Source organism: Nicotiana sylvestris, chromosome 7 (genome assembly GCF_000393655.2).
Source record: "Nicotiana sylvestris chromosome 7, ASM39365v2, whole genome shotgun sequence".
In the NCBI taxonomy this organism is placed as follows: Eukaryota; Viridiplantae; Streptophyta; class Magnoliopsida; order Solanales; family Solanaceae; genus Nicotiana; species Nicotiana sylvestris.
The window spans coordinates 142,043,722-142,051,175 of record NC_091063.1 but is presented as its reverse complement, the minus strand read 5'-3'; positions in this window follow the sequence as shown (position 1 = coordinate 142,051,175).

The window sequence follows — 7,454 nt, the reverse complement described above, 5'->3', positions numbered from 1 at the left end:
TTTCCAGATGATCTTCCAAGCAGTCCTGCCCATCATACTACTGCAGTTCCACTTCCTGAGGTTCTTCCTCATCTGTTGTTGGTGACTTACCAGCTATTGGAATCAGGAAATCCACTAGGCCTTCTAGGCCTCCTATATGGATGAATGACTATGTGGTTGATGAAAATCCTGGAAAGCCTTGCAATTATCCTATTGCTAATTCTATTAGTTATCAAGCATTGAAGCCTGCCTACAGTCAATGTCTTGCAGCTTACTCAGCAAAGGTTGAACCTAGTTCTTTCTCAGAAGCAACTAAGGATCCTAAATGGGTGTCAGCAATGCATCAAGAACTTCAAGCCTTGGAAGACAATGACACTTGGAGAATAGTTCCTTTACCTCCTGGAAAGAAACCAATTGGATGCAAATGGGTGTTCAAGATCAAACATAAAGCTAATGGAGAAGTTTAAAGGTATAAGATCCGACTTGTGGCTAAGGGATACACACAACAAGAGGGGTTGGATTATACAAATACTTTTTCACCTGTAGCAAAAATGGTCACAGTCAGGACCATCATTGCCCTAGCTGCTCATCATGGTTGGTTTATCTACCAAATGGATATTCATAATGCCTTTCTTCAGGGTGATCTCCTGGAAGAAGTGTACATGACCATTCCTCCTAGTTTTCCTTATAACACTACAAGGCAGGGGGAGTATTCATCTTCTGTTTGTAAACTTCACAAGTCCTTATATAGACTCAAACGGGCTTCCAGGCAATGAAATCTTAAGCTCACAGATGCCTTACATATAATGGGGTTCACATAAAGTCACTATGATTACTCTCTTTTCAGTAAAAGAGAAGGTTGTAATCAAGTACTAGTTCTCATCTATGTAGATGACTTATTAGTCTCTGGTAATGATGTTAAGTTGATTAACAAAACTAGAGCAGATTTGCAGAAATTCTTCAAGATAAAGGACCTGGGAGAGCTGAAGTTTTTTCTTGGGATTGAATTTGCAAGATCCTCTAAAGGGGTATATATAAGCCAAAGAAAATATGCTCTAGAGTTGATAGCTGAACTTGGCCTAGCAGGATCAAAACCAGCTAGTACTCCTCTAGAAGTCAATCAGAAGTTAACTATTGTGGAGTTTGACAAAGCAATAACACTTGTTGTTGATAATGATCCTGTCTTAAGAGATGCAAGTGTGTATCAAAGGCTTGTTGGCAGACTGTTGTACCTGATAATGACTCGGACAGGCATCTCTTATGTTGTACAAACACTTAGTCAATTCATGCATAAACAATCACATTTAAATGCTGCCATCAGAGTGGTAAGGTATATTAAGACTCCTCCAGGTCAAGGTCTATTGCTACCAGCAGAAGGAGATGAACAACTATTATCATATTGTGATGCGGATTGGGGTGCATGCTTGCATACAAGAAGGTCTGTTACAGGCTATCTAGTATTCTATGGTAATGTCTTGATTTCTTGGAAGTCGAAGAAATAAGAAACAGTTGCAAGAAGTTCAGCAGAAGCAGAATTTCGAAGTATGGCTTCAGCAGCAACAGAGATAGTGTGGCTGAGAGGCTTGTTCAATGAACTTGGCTTTGAGATTAAGAGGCCAGTCACCTTGATGTGTGATAGTAAGGCAACAATACAAATTGCATCCAATACTATATTCCATGAGCATACAAAGCACATAGACATCGATTGTCATTTTATTAGGGAAAAGGTGAAAGCTGAATCTATCGAAACGGTGCATGCCAACACTAAGGAGCAGATTGTAGACATTTTGACGAAAGGGCTGGGAAGAACTCAACATGATTATCTACTTGGCAAGCTAGGAGTGAAGAATCTGTTTCTCCCCTCTAGCTTGAGGGGGAGTATTGAACCAACATAGATAATACATTAGTTTAGGGGTTAAAGTGTAAAAATAGAAACTTGTAACTTAATCTCAATTAGTCGGTTATCAATGTATATATAGGTTAGCTTCTTCATTTTAGAATAGATCGGTTCCTTCTTCTTCACAGTTATATGTGTCACACCTCCTTTTTCCTACCCCTCGTAAAGGGGTATAAGGGAGTTTTTTTCAACTAAAGTGACAATCGAAACGAGATTATTTTATTTAAAAATTCAGAGTCGCCACTTGGGAAATTTATGGTGTACCAAGTCACCGGTTCCAATCCCGAATCGAGGAAAACATTGACTCTGTTTCACAGTCCGCGAACCAGAAATCCGGGTAAGGAATTCTGTTAACTCGGAATAAGGTGTTAGGCACTCCCGAGTTCCATGGTTCTAGCACCGTCGCTCAACTGTTATATTCGGCTTAACTATTTGATTTTAACACATGTTTTGGCTTATGGTTCAATTTCAACTTTAACCGCTTTTATTCATTTTTCAGAAGATTACAACGTTATTAAAACATGTCTTGAACCACGTCACATAAATGCACCCGCGGTCTTGACATATTTTAACATTGTTGAGATTTTGGATTTGGGTCACATAAAATGCGCACCCGAATTTAGGAAGGTAATTTTTAAAATAGCGCGCCTAAAGCAACTACGCACTTTCAAGTTTGCGAGGGCCATGAAAATTTTAACTAATGGCACACCTCGATTCTAATTCAAAGGATCTTAATTACATCACGCGAACGTGTACATAATCACGGTGATACATTACACGTGCCTGAAGCAAGCTACGAATACATGAATAGTTAAATTCTAACTTCTGAGTTCGAGATTGAATGTGATATGCTCAGAGACTAACAATGATAGTTGCAATTTGATTAACAGGGTAAATAAGATAAAAATTCCCAACATACAAATCCTTACTTTCCAACACTAAGCTATAAAAACGAGCAATAACTGGAAGGTCATAACAACAAGTTATTTTTTTCTTTCTAATTCCAATATACTACTTCTATTGAGTATTATTATTGTTGAAAGCCAATTCAAGGGAAACTATTACTATCATTATCATCAAGTGAAGTTCTTAGATATCAATTCCAGCAAATTACAACGATAGAAAACAAATAAAAGCAAGAAACACAAAACCCAAAATTCAAGACTAAATCAAAATCATAATACAAACGGTCAATGGCAATAAGAGCAGGAATTGAGGCGAACTGAATATAACACAATGCAGAAAATACCAATTCAAGAATGATATGAAAAAAGTCTGAATTTGACTACTTTCGAACCACATTAACGAAGCAAAACTCGGACAGACCTGACTGGGAACCTCAACGAAATAAACTCGACTCTTCAGCGATGATTGAAACCGGATCGGACTGAACTCAACAACGAGTTCAACAATCAACAACAGCAAATTTTCGACCTCAACAACTTTTGGGAACAGATCGTGACTGAGATTTTCGAATGGCAGAATTTCGATATCAGTCGCTTCTGTCCGTCTTTTCTTTGAGTGTATTCGTCGCTGCCGGTTATTGTGAGAGATGGGAGCTTCGTTTGGTTTCTGTTAAGAAGATGAAAGGCTGTATCGGGTTGAAGAGAAAGGGTCAGGGGTGTGAGTGAAGAAGAAGTTTAGGGGGTCGTTTGGGTGGGGATCAAGAAGATGAGGTCGTGAGGGGGGGTCCTTGATGAAAGCTGCACAGCTTTTTCTTGTATCCCCCCAGCGTTCTTCTTCTTTTTTTTTATTTTTTAAGCATTAATTTATAGGTAGTGTCTAGGTTTAGGTGTATTTTTGTGTATTTTGCCCATTAGTCCCTAGGTCTTTTGTGTATTAGGTCCTTAGGGTCTTTTTATTTTTTTTTGTTCCAAAGAAAAGTCTAGAAGGGTCCCTAGGCTTAATGGACTAATCCAAATTGGGCCAAGAACTGGGCTCTACAACTCTTTAAAATTGTGATCCAACATCTTAATTGACTCATTTTAACATAAGATAAAAATACTACATGATGCAAAAGCTAACATGACACTATTTTTGTGTTTTCGAAATTATATAAAGATAAAAATAAGGTGCTATTTTTTGTATTATTTTTTTTTAATTTTTTTTATGAAAAATACATAAACTAAAATATATATATATATATATTAATTATTATTTTGTAATAAAATAAAGTAAAAAAGTCAAAATAAGTTGAAATAGCTATATTATGCCTAAATTAAATATTTATATGCTAAAATATAAAAAATTCTGGGGATGATCAAAAATCACATGTCTACAATATGGAAATGGCTCCACTTTGAGCTCATCTCTCTTTCCCTCATTTGTTCTTCTAGCACCATCCAACTACTTGCATGCATCCTTACTCTGGTTAGTTAACTGCTCAATAATATAAACTCAAGTCAGACGATAAAATTTATTCATTTAGATTTTGATATAATTAAGAAACAAACAATCAAAGGTGTTTTGATTCAACAAAAGAAAACGTTTATACTTTCACATAAGAATAAGAATATTTTATACAGACTATTTTGGATTTTTTGTGCGTCATATCTCTATTTTATAGTTAAGCATACCAACTTGCCGATTTACTTAGCAAATGTAACTAGGCTTATTATAAATAACCTAAAATTGTTGTTCATGTAATTTCTAGGGACTAACTAAGTTGAACTTTGCGGCCTTATTAAATTCCATTTTTTTCACGAACTCTCTTAATCTTAAACAGAATGGTGAATATATTTTTGCATAAAGATAAATATGTTTATAAACAAACAGAAAAATCAGTTATTGAGCAACCTTAATTATAAACAAAAAGAATGTACACATTATGTGTCCAATAAAGTTCTAGTATACCTTTTGTAAGTACTAACTATTTAGATTTATATTAAGACAATTATTAAAAGGAGCTGTTGATTGTTGAACTGCATTACTTACTAATTAGTTAGTGTTTGACCCAAAATATTTTGAAACCTTTTTGATTAAATCAATTAAAGAAGATGAAAGGGTAAATCTCACCCAAGTATAATAAACTCTAGAATGAGGAACATAAGGGATGAACAAGGTAAATAATATTTATTGATCTCGTGGAACCGAATGATTAAGCGTCAAAAGAATGATCACCAAGAATGTAGAATAAATATTGTAATAGATGCTCTTAGTCGGAAGTTCCCCCTCTTTGCAAGGTTTTTTCCTCACTATATATAAGGGACAACCCCCTTCTGTACCATAGAAAACATATCATAGGGAATATTCGAATTATATTCCTGAAGCCTCCTGTTAGACCTACATTACTGCAAAAGTCATGTGTCCTCTATCCGTTTGTTGGTTGTCACCGTCTTCCACAGGACGTCGTGTTGTAAAAATCTCATCTTTTGTCGTATTGGTCAGTAGCCTTGGTCGTCCAAATTTGGACCCATACAGGTAGTCCCTCCGCTTGTCGAGGTTGAGGCTTGGTGCGTCCTCGAGAAGCGGACATCACCCATACTTGTGGAGAAATTTGGTTTTATGAAACGCTATGACTTGGCCAATAACGGAAGGTTAGCGTGATCAACGATACCCCTGGTGGTGTGTCTTATCGAGAAATGACGTCACTTCCACGTGCGTCATCATTATGCGTATTTTTGAGACGGGGGCTGAGGGCTTGTCGCTTTGATTTCGGTGTCATTCTACAGCCTTCTGCTTCGATCCTGGCGCCACCCAATCCCATACATAGGGGGAGGGTTTGTTTTTTCAAAAACTCTTGGCCATTTCGTCTCTGGTTATTCTTTCTTATCCCTCCCGTGTTTGCTCCAACGATTCCTCTACTTCCTTTCTTCCAATCTTCGTTCTTAGCTTTTTCTGTTACATTAACACATTTTCCGCTGTACAGATGCCTAGAACACATCGATCTTGTGAAGGGGTTTCCGATGCCACCCCGTTGTCAAAGGCGCTCCCCCTGGTGGTGAGGGCATGACGGTGGAGGAAGGGGACAACTTTGCCATCGTGGAGGAGTTATTGCCGAGACACCCTATGTATCGAAGCGACTTTCTTAAGGATCCTCCTCCTACTCCTGCCCCCATACTCTCTGAAACTGAGCAAGTCCATATCGACGCTCTCCATGCAAAATATAACATTTCCGCTCATATTGAGATGGTTCCAGCGGGAAGGGACTTCGTGGAAGTCCATAGGCCTGGGTACTGTGCTTTTTATGAGTACCCTTTCATGATTGGTCATTCCTTCCTCCTTCTCCTATTAGCGGAAGAATTCTATCGATTCTATCAGGTTTTCCCGGCGCAACTTTCCCCGTACACGCTCAAAATACTCCTGTTGTTGACAAAATACATGGAGTTGGCGGGGTGCGAGGTTACTGTTCACCACCTTCTACACTTGTTTTCTCCCAGCTTTCATAGGGGTACTATGGTACATCTGAGGCACTGTGGGACAAAAGGGCTGGTGGTCAGAACCGATGACCGGGCGAGTCGCAAATTTTGGCATAAGTACTTCTTTGTCAGAACTAAGCACATTGTGTCTGACCCCACTAGATTCCCGGAGCGGTGGAACGAGAATCGTAAGTGTCGCCACTTGTTTACTTTTTCTTTTCTTCTTCATTCACCTTAGTGTTTATTTGTTTCTCGTTTGCAGCTATGGGGCGCCCACCTCACCCTATTGCAGGTATAAGGGATTGGGTAGCCCGTCTACTGTCCCATGCAGCAGAGACTAGAGACTGGCCCGCTTTCGTGAAGCGCTTTGGACCAAAAGTTTCATCTAGTAAGCATCTTCCTCTGTATCTCTCTCCGACTATATATCGTCGTCTATTGATACGACTTTTTATGATTTCAGGTCGCGGAGCTTCTAGGTAGAGGGCCCCAGTCCCTGCATTTCGTCAAGTTGTCGCCTCCGCAGGAATTCAATTCACTTTGGATGAGTCCATCCGAGAGGGTCGTGCTCAGTTGGTACAGGCAAGGGAAACCTCTCGGGATATGGTCGTGAGGGGGGAGATCCCTTCTTTACCAGTCCATCACCTCGTGGATAAGTCCTCTAATGGGGACGAATTTTTGTTGAGAAAGAAAACGAGGACAGAGCTTAGAAAGGCATGGCCATTGAAATTGGTAAGAGTAGGACGGGTGCATCAGAGGCGGCACCGATACCTGCGTTTATGGCCGACGCCATCTTGGCGGGAGGTCCCGCCAAACAAAAGGGGTTTACCAAGGAGGTGGTTTTGTGTGCTCCGCTGAGGGTGGTGCATCGTCTAACGTTGGAGGGGGCCTACGCGTCGAGGGCGAAGGCTCGGGCTCAAATTTCGACCCAGGGGTTGTTCGTGAGTTTTTGGAGCGTCACACTCACGTAGAGGTTAGAGTTGAGGGTTCCAATCGACACATAATTGTCCCTGGGGACTACAACTTATTGTCGGACTATGATCAGGTGGCGTCTGTTTTAGCTCCTTTATGTGCTGCCTGATAACTAGGAATTATGATGCATTTTACACTCCTTCATGCTTAAGTTTTGATTAGAAATGTGTACAAAATAGTCCCAAAAGGCTCACAAGTTGTGCTTGATTGCAGGTTTGATCAACAAGGTGACAAGATGTCAAAAGCCAGCT